This window comes from Sus scrofa, chromosome 12, assembly GCF_054392235.1.
Source record: "Sus scrofa isolate SSC_HxYL_T2T_F1_AM1 chromosome 12, Sscrofa_HxYL_maternal_Yorkshire_Landrace_v2.0, whole genome shotgun sequence".
Lineage (NCBI taxonomy): Eukaryota > Metazoa > Chordata > Mammalia > Artiodactyla > Suidae > Sus > Sus scrofa.
This window is the reverse complement of record NC_139394.1, coordinates 10,642,783-10,659,549: the sequence shown is the minus strand read 5'-3', so window position 1 is coordinate 10,659,549 and position 16,767 is coordinate 10,642,783. Positions and strand designations below refer to the sequence as shown.

General features: G+C 39.6%; 1 protein-coding gene across 3 annotated transcripts in view; it reads left to right on the top strand.

The window, feature by feature from the left end:
- KCNJ16 (potassium inwardly rectifying channel subfamily J member 16) overlaps positions 1-16,767 on the top strand; it is a 499,644-nt gene that overhangs the window by 271,940 nt on the left and 210,937 nt on the right. The window contains exon 1 of one of the 3 annotated variants that reach the window (XM_084983834.1): positions 1,687-2,073. The exons of the other annotated variants lie outside the window; for them this stretch is intronic. The gene's annotated coding sequence lies outside the window, so the exon portion shown is untranslated. Of the gene's footprint in view, positions 1-1,686; positions 2,074-16,767 lie in introns of those variants that run through there. 3 annotated transcript variants of the gene reach the window in all.

Here is a 16,767-nt window from a genome sequence, read left to right as displayed (position 1 = left end):
GTAAGTTAATTCATCTCTTCATGCCTCCATTTTCCCATCTGTGAAATGGGAGGAATAGTAATGGTATCAATCTTACGGAGCTGTTAAGAAAATCAAATGAGTAGCTGGCAAGTACTTATAATAGCGCCTGGCCCACAGTAAAAGCCCTAAAAGTATTTGTTAAACATATGAACACAGACCTTTTCCAAGGTGAGTTCGATTTAACAAACACTAAACGTAACACTTTTCTTCCGTGAAACAGACAAGAATAAAAATGAACAGCGAGGTTCGAGTTTGGCTAGGTTATGAGGAAATGGCTACTGTCCTGCAGTGCTCTGGAGAGGTTAAATTATATGCTTTCTGGACCAACAATTTCTTTTCCAGAAATACAAAGGCTATTCAAGGATGGACTAGGAGACCGGCAGTAGTAGACATGCATACCCATAATTTCTGATATGAAAAATATTCAGGGTTAATGAGGAAATCAGGCAACAGAACATCTTTTGTACAACTGTGACATTTATACAAAATTCCTATTCAATGTATAAAAAGTGCACCGAAAATATCAGGGGAAATGGACACCAACTATTTAAGAACTAGATGATTTAATGTATTTTGCTTTGTGTTTTCTTAAATTTTCTAACTTTCCTACAATAGTCTTGGGCTGCTGGGTAAGAAAAGAAGTTCATGTATTATGATTCCATGTTTGTAAAACAAATACAGTGACGTATAGCAAAAACAGCAAAGTCTGGATATTAAAGCAGACGAATCTGTCTGGAAAGATAGGCACCAAGATGTTAACGGTAATCACCACTGTGTTAATGGAATTACAGTTTATTTTTGTTTTCATTTTGAATATTTATACTTCCAGATATTTCTGCAATCATTATGTAACCTCCAGGGTTTTGGGTTTTTTTGTTTGTTTTTGTTTTGTTTTTTTACAAAATAAAAAAAAAGAGCGAAGCTGCATGCCCTTTCAGTACTAATGGCCCTACTGATTTTGTTCCTCTGTAGATGGCCAAGTTGGAAAATTCTATACGTGCCAGATATTTGAGCTAATAAAGACTCCAAGAGAATCTTCCTTCCCCCACGTCCCCACCCCCCATCCCCATGCGTTAGTCCGGAGACATTTATATTTTCTGCCAAATGTCTTTCCCAAATCATTCTGTATTGCTGATATTTTGTTAGATTAATAGGTCCCGAGTGACGTGAATATGTTGATTTTATGGCAGACCTCCAGAAAAAGCTTTTTGCAGATAAAAATGGATATGATGAATTACATTTCTTGAGATCCTGATGTTTCTATTTAAAGGTTTCTGTAGGTACTCAGCCCGTTATGAAAGCCACCTTCAGATTACTCTTTAACAGCCTTGCCCTGGATCATTTCATTCCGGCCTTGAGAACAGGGTCAGGGTTAACCTGGGGGTAGGGACTTTTGCCCCTGTCTTGTGGTTTGTGAATTCCTTGGCCCACCTGTGAATGTAAAGCATTCGCTCCTAATTCAAGTTCATTTGTCAGTCCAGGAAAATGCTTTTCCTTTTCAGAGGAGCTGGACTGATTGGTTGGAAATATAATTTAGTTCCTGTGTTTGTACTGGATCAGAGATCAGAAAGCAGTTTCAGACTGCACTGGCTGGCAGGCTTTATTTTAGTGGTGAAGTTCAGAAGTGCATCAAGAGACAGGAAAATCAGAGCTGTTTATACAGTCTCTTTTCTTTCTTTCCTTGAGTGTTTTAAAGAGGAAGACTGGTCCTCCAAACTTCTAGAGTTGGCAGCAATACTATTGTGCGCTGTCAATTCTTATTTGTTTCCTGATTCTTCTGTCAGTTAAAAGAGAAAAGACAGCTGGTGGGAGTAAGCGTTAAGTGGAAAAGATCTGCCTTTTATCCAGCACAGCTCTACGTCTCATACTCAATCCTCTTATTTTTCAGAAAAAAAAAAAAAAAAAATGATGTCATGAGAGAGGGTCAGATGTCCTCCGAGACGTATAGCGAAGCGGCAGAAGGGGGTTCAAACACCAAATCTGCCTTCTTTGAGCTGGGAGAGTTTGCACAATGTCATGTGTAGGAATGAGCCCGTGGCTTATGGAATCTAGGTAAGTCATTCAGTGCCTCCAGCTCTTCAGCATCCTGTCTGTAGATCAAGGATGACGTGATGATAATGAGGAGGAGGATAGTGATGATGCTTCTGATCTCAGTGTTACTATGGTGATTGTAAGGTTTAAAGGGAGTAAAATCCTGTACCCATATGATTGCTAACTCGCTCCCCCTTTTCTCCTTCCCGGCCCCGGTTGCCTCAGGGAGGAGCAGTGTGTTACCGTCAGCTATATTTCCATGAAAATTAACATGAAAAAATTCTCTTCTCATTCCATCCCCATGGATGTTACGCATCCCAGATCTGTGCATCCCAGAATGCAGAAACAGATAAAATTCTAAGTTTGCATCTTTCTCCACAAACTTTGTCATGACTCTGGTGACTCTGAAACACATTCTGATGACAGTGGCATTGAGAAATCTTGACAGATTCAAAAAGCTAGTTTTCAGATCTGTTGATTCATACAGGACAGCTGACTAGCTGCTCCATCATAACCAGACCAGGATCTAGAGGAAGGACACGGTGTGGGTCACAGTGCAAAGTCCCAGGTAGCAAATGAAATTGTTCTCTTCCTGAGTGGCTTAGTTTCACTCTGCCTCCTCTTCAGTTCTCAGTGGTACCTGGAGCCTGAGCTTTAGAACAGTGGGCAGCTTTATTGGGCCTCCTCAATACTTTCATTTTTTGGGAGTTGTTATATGTCAGTCTGAGAGCTTATGATGTGCTCTTTGTCTGAAACTCTGAGACCCTTCTTGGGTTTTTTCCAGAGAATCAATTCAGGATGGGGAGAGGAGTAAGGGCTGGGTGTTTTTTTCGGGGGGCGGGGGGGACAATGGACCATGGGCATAGACACGGTCCTTTGCATTCACCTCCTTAGTCACTTTTAAAACCACCTTACCCGCATGTAGATGTCTAGAGTGGCCAGCAGGTATGTGAGGAGAGAATGGAGGGAAGTAAATGCTCACTGGTTACGCGGTTACTCTGTGCCAGGCACAACGTGAGATACTTCCCAGTTCTTTACATCTTTTACTTCTTCGCTATCAAATGGATAGTGGACATTTTATCTGTTTTTACTGGAAGTAGGTCCAGTGACAAAGTCATGTGCCTGAATTGTAACTGTATCAAAGGCAGAGCCCAGATTAGAATCTTTGTCTCTCAGTCCAAAGCTCAGATTAAAACAGATGAAAACAGGAGTTCCTGTCGTGGCTCAGCAGTTAACGAATCCAACTAGGAACCATGAGGTTGCGGGTTTGGTCCCTGGCCTTGCTCGGTGGGTTGAGGATCCGGCATTGCCGTGAGCTGTGGTGTAGGTGACAGACACGGCTCAGATCTGGCGTTGCTGTGGCTGTGGTGTAGGCTGGCAGCTACAGCTCCAGTTAGACCCCTAGTCTGGGGACCTCCATATGCCATGGGAGTGGCCCTAGAAAATCTGGCAAAAAGACTTAAAAAAAAAAAAAACAGATGAAAACAAACAAAATTAGTTATACAATGTATAGCTTCTTTAAGGGCTACAGACACACCAGCTCCAAAGATATTCACAAAACGAAACTTAAAAAGCAGGATGTAAGACAAGTGAATTTATAAACCTCTCACCAATTGAAATAATTGGGGGAATGGGCAGCTTGTGTTATTATAGGTGGGCTCTTAAAATTTTATTTATGTAAGTTCTTTGAACCATATAGGGGAACGAAATAATATTTGAGTGCTGCCAAGTTTTGTGGGCTGCCTTTGATCACTTCATAAGAGATATGAGAAAACTAACCATTTATATGCAAATTGTGGCTGCTAGGTTCTTGAGAATTACTGTATATTCTTAGGTAGATTAAACTCCAGGAAATCATTTTAATATTATTCACTTTCTTCAAAAATTCTTTCCCCTTAGATAACAGAAAAATTAATGTAAACCCATCCCATCTCAGTCAAATGATCACAAATTCCAAACAAGCCAGGTCTGAATTAATAAGATTTCATTGCAATGCGGAATGGGTGTATTTACACAAAGTGGAGACAGAATGAAAGAGCAATCAGAATCAGATGCTATTAAGGTGGGAAATACCCTAAGTTAAAAAATCCTTTGTTTTTTTTCATGGATAAAATGGAAATTCTGTCTTGTGACATTTTATACTTTGTCCTAATCTAAACAGGCTGTCTCTAAAACGAATAAGGATATATCAAGGTGATTGCAGTTTCTGCATGAAATTGCAGCTTCAGCAAAGGCTTTGGAATCAGTCAGACTGAGAGGCCAGTCCAGGATTTGTATATTGGCTACCTGGTTGGATCAGTTATTCAATGACTTCTTTAAGACGCTGTTTAAACCTCTTTCAGTGAGGGAGAGTGGGAGAGAAGTAGAGCATATATAGAATTGGGTGGAGTCATCAATTTTCTGGAATAAAGCAGTAAACTAAAAGGTAGATATTGCTATTAGATTATTATTTTAGTGTTATCCAAGTAGTTTCTTTTAAAAAAACTTGTTTCATTGTGGTAAGAACACAATGGGATCTACCCACCTGCCAACACTCTAAGTGGAGAATACAGCATGATTAACTCTGGGTGCAGTGTTCTACCAAGATCTATAGAACTTACTGCATCTTGCATAACTGAAATGTTGTGTCTGTTGATGAGCAACTTGACAGTCCCCGCCCCCCTCAGCAGGGCTATCCAAGTAATTAAAAAGTGCAATTGTCAGAATTCCCGTTGTGGCTCACCAGTAACGAACCTGACTAGTATTCATGAGGACTCAGGTTCAGTCCCTGGCCTCGCTCAGTGGGTTAAAGATCTGGTGTTGCCATGAGCTGTGGTGTAGGTGCAGACATGGCTTGGATTCCGTGTTGCTCTGGCTGTGGGTGTAGGCAGGCAGTTGTAGCTCCAATTTGACCCCTCACCTGGGAACTTCTGTATGCCACGGGTGTGGCCCTAAAAAAAAAAAAAAAAAAAAAAAAGCTTCCCTTCTCCCCCCAAAATAAAAGAATTGTAGTGTGTTGAAGAATTAGCTCAGTGGGACAATTTTAAATAATATGTTCTTGGTCACTGGGTACTTTTCGATGGATGAAAACTACATTCTGTTATTTTCTCTGTAAGATATCCAGGTAGGAAAAGGTGTGAGAAGATGGGAAGAGATGGTTATGGCAGGCCCCTGGAGGGCAGACGCATACTGAGATCATAAGGAAATGCTTTCTCATCACTCTTACCCTTCATGAAGTGATCTTGAGACTTAACAAAGGGAAATCCTTGAAAGAGCTTTATGGCTCGGTGAAATCTGGTTGAGTACTAGAAAGAAAGGCCTTGTGCACATAAAAAAGACACATCTGTAGTACATTTTGGTTGCAGTAACAAAAACTGGATGAGTCCCTGGCCCATTCAATCACTGAAATTTACTTTCCTCTTGTGGAAGTTGAACATTTTCCATGGGTTCTTGTTTGGTGCTTGAATGGGACAGTGAGTAAGTTAAGCTTTCTGGCATGCAAAATCCTCAGCAGCATAGGGTGCAGTTCCACTTCCCCACAAGCACTTTAGACATTTCTTCCAATGATCATTTAATGTAGTAATGCTACGTTAATAGAATATCCTTTCTTTCATCTCCTCCTGCCTTGGTTGAAAAGAAGTAATTTTGTACCAAAACAAAACAGGAAAACCACCAGCAACCCAACGTAATTTTCCAGGTTCAGTCAAAATATCAAAGTACAGTAATAAACAGACATAATCTATCTCTCATTGGTACCTTCAGAAAGATTGTGAAACATTTTCTTGGTTGTACTCTATTGCTTTCAAAGGAAATTGGGTGCGATAGCTAGATAAGGAAATGCACAACCCATATAAGGGATAGCATTCAGAAGAGTACAGCCTACCTGTAGTATATAATATTTATTCCCAGTTGAATTTCATGCCTCTGGCTGCTCTATCATGAAGTATTCCATTTCTGAAAGTAGAAAGCAGAGGAGGAAATATCTGAGCTATAAAATGTCAAATTGCTTTTCAAACTTGTTCCAATTTCCAACCACATCAAGAAGGTTGTCTGAAAAGACAATCAGCTTTTGCACTAACCAAATACATATACAATTATTTACTTTTAAAACATTTTCCTGGGGAATGTATCATCAAAGGAATGTTCAGGGTTATGCTGAGGCTATTTGCCTCCAATCCTTTAAAAACTAGTTTTGTAGCTACAGTATATTTGTCTCTTTTTTTCCTTTAAAAATTTTGTAAATCAAATAAGCCACAATTCAATTTATTTAGAAAAAATACCAAGGGCTGGATATATTTTATCCACTTTCTGGGAATAAGATGCTGGTAACTTCCCAAAGCGCAACTTAAGGAGAAGTAATCAAAGCCTGACGTTTTCCCCCTAATGCATGATGGGAGGAGGGTAAAACCTTGATGAGATGTATTTCACAGAGATGTATCAATAACAGGTCTTTAGGAGGAGTTGCATTTCCTAAGACCTGGTGGATAAGACCAGAATTGTTTGCATCTTTCAGAACTTGGACTTCATAAGGAGATAGTAACACATATCCTTTGGACCTCAGGAAAGTCAAAGGTTGTTTAAGACATTATGGCTAACAGATTGCCAATTAATATTTTTGATGAGCCAAGTATAAAGTTCAGTTACATGAAATAATTTTAGTTCTAAGAATAGTTATAAAAGAACAAGGTAGTTCTGCATTTTGGATTAAATACGTATTTCCGGTCTTCCGTTCTATCTACTCCGTTGGGTTGTTAGCTGTAATTTCTGTGCTTACAAATTTTGATTCCTTTTTTTTCTTTTTTCCCCTTTTCTTTCTTTCATTCTTTATTCCTCCCTTTCTTTCTTTCTTTCTTTCTTTCTTTCTTTCTTTCTTTCTTTCTTTCTTTCTTTCTTTCTTTTTCTTTCTTTCTCTCTCTTTCCTTCCTTCCTTCCTTCCTTCCTTCCTTCCTTCCTTCCTTCCCTTTCATGTTTGATGTCAGAACTACAATGTCTATAATTAAATTAATCTTAATTGCTTGTGAATTATTACCACTTCCATGTATATTGCCATTTACCTCACTTCTGTGCACTGAACTGCCTTTGTTATTTAATTGACTTCTTATTTGCTTACTTAATTATTTACTTAATTTGCTTTATTAGGGAATAAGTCCCGCAGTGCATTGCTGCTACTTTTGCTTTATAACATCAATTTTCTTTTAAGAAAATTAAGGGAAAAAACATGTTTTTATATTTATCCACATATTTACTATTTCCAGTGCCTGAATTTCGTACAAATATCATCTCACCTTGCCCGAAGAAAACCTGTTAGTGTTTTTGTAGTTTAGGTTGACTAGAGAGAAGTTTGCTTGGGTTTTGTTTATACAGAGATGACAGAGGGATTTTTTTCTTCCTCTTTTATTTCTCAGCACCTTAAAGTTGCAGTTTCATTATCTTCTGCCCAGCTTTGTTTCTGATAGGAAACATGTCATCATTTTATCAGTATTGCCATGTACTTTGTTTAGATTTGCTCCCAGTCTGTGCCTTGTCTTCTCATTTTCTTACCAGTGTCTTTCAGAAAGTTGACTTTGAAAAATTTTTAATGAAGTCCATTTACCAACTTTGTTCCTTTATACTTCATGCTTTTGGTGTTGTATCTAAGAAATCTCTGCATCATCTAAAGTCTCAAAGATTTTTTTCTTTCGGTTTTCCTTCAGAAGTTGTAAAATTTTCTGTGTTACATTTAAGTCTAATGATTCATTTTTGCACTAGTTTCCTTGGTGTTTTAAAACAAAGATATGTGTAGGATTACTGAGTAAAACTAAGGCTTTTCCCACTGTTTGGAGCTACCTTGATGTGTGGCGTGAAACCCTTGCAAGTAACACCACTCTCTACCTATAAACTGTGATGTTCTTGGAAAATTTCTCCCCAAAGAGTTGCAGTTATAGACAATATCTGTTTATGATTGGAAGATATATTCTCTCACTTAGCTCAGAGGTTACAGAGATCTAAGCGAGCTTATTTCTATCATTTCACTCCAGGAATCGCCTCACTCATTACCAGATAAAGCTGGATTTGAATACCCAACAAAATTTAATGGAGGGGGTGGCTTGATTTTCCCTAAGAACCAAGGGATTTGCATCGTCTCTGCTTTCAAAGACAGTAAGAGACGACCTAACACACTGTCAGGTAATTAAAAATTTAACATGCATCTTAAAACCTCAAAAGAAAAATAGGAATGCCTTTATAATTTCATAATTTACTTTCTTTTGTGCTGAGCACAGCCAGTTCCTGAAGATATGCCTGTACATCTTGAAGGTCAAAATAACTTAATCAAAGAGACACAGCTCAACATAACATGAGCTCATTTTACCCAATGTGAAATCTGCTATCTCTTATGCAGAAATATGGAAATGCTAAAGAGACCTCTCTGATGGTGACTTCGAGACTGGAAAATGCAAGGGGGTGTGAGATTAGGCAGTTGCTGTCACTAACAGACCACATGCCTTCCAAAACTTGCCAGGACTCACGACCATATGCAAGTCAGATGATGGAAAGTCAAGGAGGAGTGTGATGTGTTACTAAAATAATGGCTCAGTGAGAAACAGCATTATTTCACTGCACATTTTCACTCCCACATTTATTCATTCATATTCATTCAGTAGTCAGGGAGTACTCAAGTTCAAATTAGGCTTTGGAGAAGATAACCATGTTCCAAGGATCTTACCCACTCACCTGCACATTGAAACTATATCACACCAAAAAAGAAAAAGACAAGAAAGGAAAAAGCAAGTCAAATTTGGAAGGTAGAAACAATATGTGACATCTCAAAGGAGTCAGATGTTTTTGAGTGAGAGAGTTCAAGTATATCTTAACAGAGAGGTGAGTATTTGAGGGGAAATTTGAATGAATGACTAGATGAATAATTTATCCAGAGATGGTAGGAGAACTTGTTCTAAGCCATGAGGAGAGAGTAAATGAAAATCTATAGTTAGGAGAGTCCAAAGAGTATATGGGGCCACTGAATTATTTACAGTCTTTCTCATCTAAGATTAACAAGAAAAACATCAAAGAAGAGAAAAATCCATCTATTCTTTCTCAGTGTTCTGTTTGCTGCCTAGTGCAAAGTAATGGAGCTAATTGTTTTCAAGTATTTTCTCAATATTTGATTTATTTATTTATGTATTTATGTATTTATTTATTTTTTGCCTCCACTCACAGCATATGGAAGTTCCTAGGTCAGGGATCAAATCTGAGCTGTAGCTGGGACCTACGCCACAGCTGTAGCAATGCCGGATCCTTAACCTCTGTGCCACAGCGAGAACTCCCAGAACTTTTTTTAAATGATGCGAGTTGCTTCATAAACATGGATTGGCTACAGTGCAAAAAACAAGGTTTTGTCAAAGGTCAACCAGTTTGCGTTAGATAACACTTTACGTCGTACCTAGAATATTTAATTGGTAGCTCAGTTGCATTAACCCCGTGATGATTCCTTCTCTGGATCAACCTCACTGGACCACAGAGTGCATGGGGATTTGGTCAAATGTTACTCTAGGTATTTCTGCGTGAATGTTTTTTTGGATGAGATTAACTTTTAAAAAATTTTATTGGAGTATAGTTGACTTACAATGTAGGATTAGTTTCGGTTGTACAGAAAGTGAATCAGTTACACATAGACATATATCCATTATTTTTAGATTCTTTACCCGTATTGGTTATTGCAGAATATTGAGTAGAGTTCCCTGTGCTACACAGTAGGTCCTTGTTAGTTATCTGTTTTATACATAGTAATGTGTATATGTGAATCTCAACCTGCTAATTTATCCCCCGCTACCAAGTTTCTCTTTGGTAACCAGAAGTTTGATTTTGAAATCTCTGGGTCTGTTTCTATTTTGTAAGTTCTTTAATATATTTTTTAAAATTAGATTCCAAATATAAGGGAGATCATGTGATATTTGTCTTTCTCTGATTTACTTCACTTAGCATGATAATCTCTAGTTCCATTCATGTTGCTGCAAAAGGCATTATTTTGTGTTTCTTATGGCTGACTAATATTCAATTGTGTATATGTGCCACATCTTCTTTGTCCATTCCTCTGTCGATGGACATTTATGTTGCTTCCATGTCTTGGCTATTGTATGGAATACATATTTTTAATTTGGCTTAGAATACTTAGAGCATGTGTATGGGATGTGTATTGATGTGCATAAAGCATAACCCTATACACATATATAAACACACACACACATTGTATATGTATACTCTATCCATAGGTTATTCTGTTTTTCTGGAAAATCCTGACTAGTTCAAACCCTACTGGATTCCTGGTTAACTTATATAAGCAAAAGTAGAATCTCTATGGGTCCCTTGGTATGAAGAAGAGTATTTAGGAAGCCCTGCCATTCTTTCAGTCCAGGTGAGAGCTCAACACCTTACTCCTGCCAGCAATGGCCATTTCTTAGAAGTGACGCTATGACCTGCAGGAGGAACTGCTGGCTTTCGAAGGGCTGAGGAGAGAGCCTTTTCCCCATGTTCACCCTCACCATTTTCCTCCCAAGGCCATATGGTTGGCTGTTAAAATGTTCACTGCCCTCATGCTGGCAAATATTTTGTTGCTCTAAATCGGATCTAAAGTCATAAATACCTGTATGTAGCTCAGCTCTTAAAAATAGCTATGCAGCATCCCGCAAACAGTATGTACTTCCTGTTGACCAGACAGAGAAATCTACAGTGCACCAAGCCAGTGTGGGGAGAGCAATGGCAGACCCAGAACCCGGCCACTTATGCCAGAGGAGCTGGCAAAGGAGTGAGCATAGAATGTTGTCTAGACCTGGTCAAGCCTGTAGCTCCTCCAGGAAACCAAGTTCGAAGTGAGGAATTTGGGCTTTTATTTTCCCTAGTGGGAAAATACTTAGAGGTTATTCATATGATACAGGATGATTATGTGAAAAAAAATGTTTTTATTTTCCTTCTTTGAACTCCTAGCATTGCTTTTCTCTTTGGAACCCCAAATTTAACTTTATTTTTTGAGTACCTTCATTTAAGGAGCATTGAGCATACCTTGATGGGTGTGACATAGAAGGTTCTCTTTCACCATCTCTGAGTTCATATCGATCTGTATTTCTTTGCCGTTTCCATCCGCTCATCATTCCAAACTACATCCTTCTGATCACTTGATTATTATCTTACTCATCTTCTTTTCTTTTCTCTGGTTTGGTGATTTGTCCCTTTTTCCCTTTATGGTCCAAAGGAGCTTGACCTAATGTGGCAGCTATTTCCTTTGCGTAATGATGGGTTGGAAAGGAAGAGGTGGGTTAACTTTCCTAAGAGTCAGCAATTGGAAGAAGTTACCTCCACCAATGTCAACTGGCTCTTCCCTCAGTCTTGATATTTTTGTAAGTATATGGCAACATGGAAAGGTTTGTGCCTTTATGAATTTTTTTCAGTAAATAAGTCAAGAGGGATTCTTAATGAAGTCCTCAAATGTTTCTCCATTTGTCTTGCAGAGGTTGGATGGGGGGAGCACCTGTTTTCTTGGTCACATGCTGGAGAAAAGTCTGTTTCTCTTGCTCTTGGATTTGCGGCAAATCAGAAAGTAGGAAAAAGAGATCGTGTGATTTATTAAACACTCGTCTGACAGGCATGGCTCAAGATGTAATGAATGATATGTTTTTCATGAATAAAATACGTTTTTCATATAGTCATTGGATCCCAGAAGCTGGGCAACTCAAAGGATGTTAGGTACAGAAGAGCATTTCTGAATTAATCAGTGGTTCACTTTTTTGCCAAAGTCTTGTAGTAGAGTCATTTTAGGACAGGGGTTGGCAAACTGTTGCTGTAAAGGATCGGATAGTAAATATCTTCTGCTTTGGTTGGCCATACAGCCTCTGTTGCAAATATTCGATTCTGCACTCACAAAAGCAGACACAGATGATACACAGGGGTGGCCGTGTTTTAATAAAACTTTATTTGCAAAAACAGATGGCTGGCCTCTGTTGGTCTAGGGCCTCCTGTTTTAGGACAACAAGTTTAAAGCAATAAAATGAGAGCCATAGATATCCTTTAGAAACATAGTTCTTAAAGGAAACAACGTAGAAATTATGCATGTTAGAGAAACCTAGAATGAACGCTAAAAACGCAAATTCAGAGCCCCATATCAGACCTACCATTTCTGAATCACTAGCAAATGGGACCTGAAAATTTACATATGAATCCACATTCTAGAAGACTGTTTTGTACAAACCTGAGAAGGGCTAGCATTTTAGAGCCACAGCTGTGTAGGTTAGCTCACCCCAGAAATAGTAAACCTAGGAGGATGCAAAGCAAGATGTAGTCTGGGCGGCACTTTCATCCTTTCTGTGTTGTGTTTTCTTTTAATTCTGGATGAATTAATTAGTTAAGAGAACAGATTTTTGAATCAAACATGGCTTCCAATGCAGGAAATGCCACTTAGTAATTGGGAGACTTTTCATATGCCCTTTAATTTCACTTTCTTGGTTGGCAAATTCAAGATCATACCTCTGATATAGGGCCGCTGTGAGGAATAAATGAAATAACAATTTTAATGTGCTCAGCCTCCTTCCTGGATTTTAGCAGTCACCTTGAATAGAAGTTTCAAGGCAGTCTTACCTACTTTTGATTCTGAGGCTAATGGAAGCCCATTCTGCTGTTCAGGATCCCAGCAGAAAACGTGCCTACATGACGGTGAGGGCACAGTCCAAGTGCCAGCCTCTGGACCACAAAACATCTCAGTGTAGTCAGAATTGGCAGCCTTCTCCGTGCTTCAAGACAAGTTACTTGATTTCAACCCAGGTGAAAGCAGGGCTGATTAACCCTGATTAGCCCAGTAAGAGAAAGAAAACAAAGATACATGAGTAGTTTCATGAGCTTTGGAGAATTGTCTGCTCACTTATTTTATAACTAAAACCCTTTTCTTCTAAGATAATGTGAATAGATGGATCTCAGAGTAGTAATGTTATTGATCCTATGTTATGTGGCAGATGCATTTCATGTCTTGCCTTAATCCATACAACACCGTTGAGTAGTAAGGACCACTCATTCTGCATCATGGGTGAGGAAAGTGGAGGTCAGAGAAGGTGTGGATTTTATCAGTCTGTGCAGGTGCTAAGACTTTCTCACCTGTGTCAGACCCTCTCTTACACCATAATTTTCAGCACTTGCTGTCCATAATAACCTACTTGGAAGTGTGCAAACAAGAACAACAGTTCCCATCGTCCCCCAAGATCCTGACTCTCTTGGTCTGGAGCAGGACTCAGACACTTGCATTTTTAAAAAGCGTTGCTCCCTCTTCTGCCTAAGAAGTTTCTATGGTGTCTCAAGGTTGAGGACTACTGCTCTTCACACTAGTTTTTGAAATCTGCATGTTTCCTTCTTGTGACCCCTTTCCTTGTATGTGTCAATATTATTAACTACAATATCTATAAACATCTCAAATGTTAAGTTGAGAGCAAGCCAAATACTAGGATATTTAAAAACCTTGTCTTGACGTCAAGCGTGGAAGATCAAATACACTAACTTTGCGGTTGCTAGTAAGCGTTCCCAGTGTTTGTCCAGCTCCAAAAAAATCATTGTATTTGTTTTTTTGGCATCTAAAACCAGTCCGTTCCACAAACCACGTTTGCTTCTGATCAAAGGCAATTCTAGGTCACTGACTGAATGGGACTGGTCCAGCTAGTTGTGCCCAATCTGATGGTGTCATCCAGTCTCAAGAAGGTGAACAAAAATAAGCTGTGTTAGGTGAGTTAATATGACAGAACTAATTAGGGACCTGTCCCTGGTAAACTTTTGTTTTTCTGTGCTGCTTTAGCCTGCAGACTCTTAGAGGGGATGGGATCTATAAGAGAAACCTGAAGAACTGAGGGAAGGTGAACAGACAGGGACCCTACTGATGGCAGGTGCTGGGACAACCTGCAGGTGATGTTTCTGGAGGAAGGGCTGTGGGACAAGTGGTATGGGACTTAGATCTAGATCTAGCTTGGTTTGATTTTCCTTTTGTGTGACTTGGAGCATGCTAGTCTATCTGCTTTAGCCTTTTTTTTAAATCTTAACCTAGAGAAAATAATACCTGCCTTTCAAAGTTGTGAACCTTCGTTTTAAAGACCATGATGAAGAAGCACATGATAGGAATTCAGTAAGGAAGGGTTTCTTGTGATTATGCATACCATGCTTTTTTTATTGTACGGACTATGCATGTGACATAATTATTTGCTGCCTTAGCAGTTGTGTTAAAAGAACTAATCTTGGAATTCTTGTTGTGGCTCAGCAGGTTAAGAATCTGACTATTATCAGTGAAGATGTGGGTTTGATTCCTGGTCCTGCTCAGTGGGTTAAGGATCCGGTGTTGCTGTGGCTGTGGTGTAGGCCACCCCGAGCCTGGGAACTTCCACATGCTGCACCTGTGACCCTAAGAAGCAAAAACAACTCCCCCCAAACCCCACTAATCTTTATTCATTGGATTACCATTGGTATCACCAGTTCTTCCTTTTTTTTTTTTTTTTCCCAAACAGGGAGTGAGAGTTTTGTGTAGTTAAAGTGGTGAGCTGACATTATTTAGAGCAAATACCTTAGTCTATCACATCTTCTTGGATAGGTTTAGTTCAGAATTTGGGTTGATAGCATTCTACTTTAAAATAGGATTACTGTATTTTTCACAATGTTGACATTTCTAGTTTATTGTGCAGTCATTTTCAGGTTTGTTGTATTTTGATAGGCTTTTTACTTATAATTTATTTATCATTAAGTGTAATAGAAAGTGCAGCTAATATTAATAGTAGTTTCATATGTGATTGAAGATTACCAAGAAATGTAATGCTGGTATATAAACTCCATACTGATGATTGAGATTCCTTACGTTATACAAGCATTTATGTGTATAGAATAACACACTGTAGTTCCTCATTAGGGATAGAACTAGAACAAGCAAGGTGATTTAGGATCCTTTAACGGGTTTGCATTTGAGTCTATTCAGAACACTTACACCAATTTATTCTGAGTGGCTCTGAAGGGACCATGGAGCTTCATGGGTTATGGTTACTTCTGTATAAGGCAACCAGGGCTCTAGGCAAGAGTTTCTCCACTTGGACACAATTGGCATCTGGGACTCATGCTCTTTGTCAGTGGCGAGGGACTGTCCTCTGCTTTGCAGAAGAGCAACACCCTGGCCTCTCCCAACTGGACACCAGCGGTACCCCTTACCAATTGTGACAACCCTAAGTATCTCTAGACATTGCTGTCTGTCTCCTGGAAGGTGAAATTGCCCCCACAGAGGACCACTATACAGATGAAAGTACTCCTTGATCCCTGAAGAAGATGTTCCATTTGTTTTCATGACTGTTTGGGCCTGGGGTAAGGCAGTCCTCCTCCATAAATTCACAGCTAAATGTGATGGGTCCAGGAAGGGTAAGTAGGTTTGCATGCATTTCAGAGGCCATATTAAAAGGGGGATTTTGAGTGAAGGTTAGAATCAGAAGTGAGAGAGGAAGTCTGTTTTAGAAATGAAAGTGGAGTTCCCATTGTGGCTCAGCAGGTTAAGGACCCTTGAGGATGTGGGTTCAATCCCTGGCCTCACTCAGTGGGTAAAGGATCTGGCATTGCTGTGGCTGTGGGGTAGGCCTGCAGCTGCAGCTCTGATTTGACTCCTAGCCTGGGAACTTTCATATGCCATAGATGCAACCATTAAAGAAAAAAAAAAAAAAGATAAATGTTCCTGAAGTGGAACCCATTGGTATCAACAGTTACAGCAGTTCTCAGATTGGATCCTTGTCCAAGCTCTACATGAACTTAGGCCTTCCTCTGACTCCTCGTGGCCCTCTGCATTCCTACTGTGGTTGAATGAGAAACTACCAGCAGGCGTTCTGTTGAATTCATTAAGATGCACCTGCCACAAAGACATGGGCTACATCTGTCTTGCTCTTCATTTCACACGAGTGGCTGGAAGAGCGCCCATCACAAGGCAGTGTTCACTGAATATTTGTTTTTAAACATATATAGACATGCAAATAAATTACAGGGAAGAGAAGTAAGCTGAGAGATCTGGGAAAAGCTCTTGCTCTGCTGCCAGTTTGTGAAGCCAGTCACATCACCTTTCTGACTACCCTGATGTGAGAAGTGGATGACTGTGTGGGGTGTTCTTGGAGGTTTCTTCCATCTGGGAAATTTGGCAAGGTCACAGGCAATGTTGTATAATTGTTGCTCTTAAAATTCTTTGGTGACTTGTGTCTAGGGCAAGCTGGCCTCACTACTCAGGGTCTGTTCCACCCAAGGTGATCAGAACACTTAGGGGCAGAGTTACATGCTACTCTGGCGGCATTGTAGTGAGGAGCAGACAGTGGTAAGCTGTGAGACGACGTGATCTTTTCATTTTTGATGTTAGCTGTTTCCCTCTCAAATAGGGTTGAAATCTTGAATGTCTAGTACAAGAGGTTATTTAACCAACACCTAGCTTGTGTGGAATCAGGAGGGAGTAATCAGATACCAACTAAAGAAAATGACCTATTCATGTGCAGTATAAACATTCAAGTCATTTCTTTGGAGGTATTTTGAAAGTAGGTAATAGATTTCTAAGGTACCTCCATACTGTTCTCCATAGTGGCTGTACCAGCTTACATCCCCACCAGCAGTTCAGGAGGGTTCCCTTTTCGCCACACCCCCTCCAGCACTTGTTATTTGTGGCCTTATTAATGATGGCCGTTCTGACTGGTGTGAGGTGGTATCTCGTGGTAGTTTTGATTTGCATTTCTC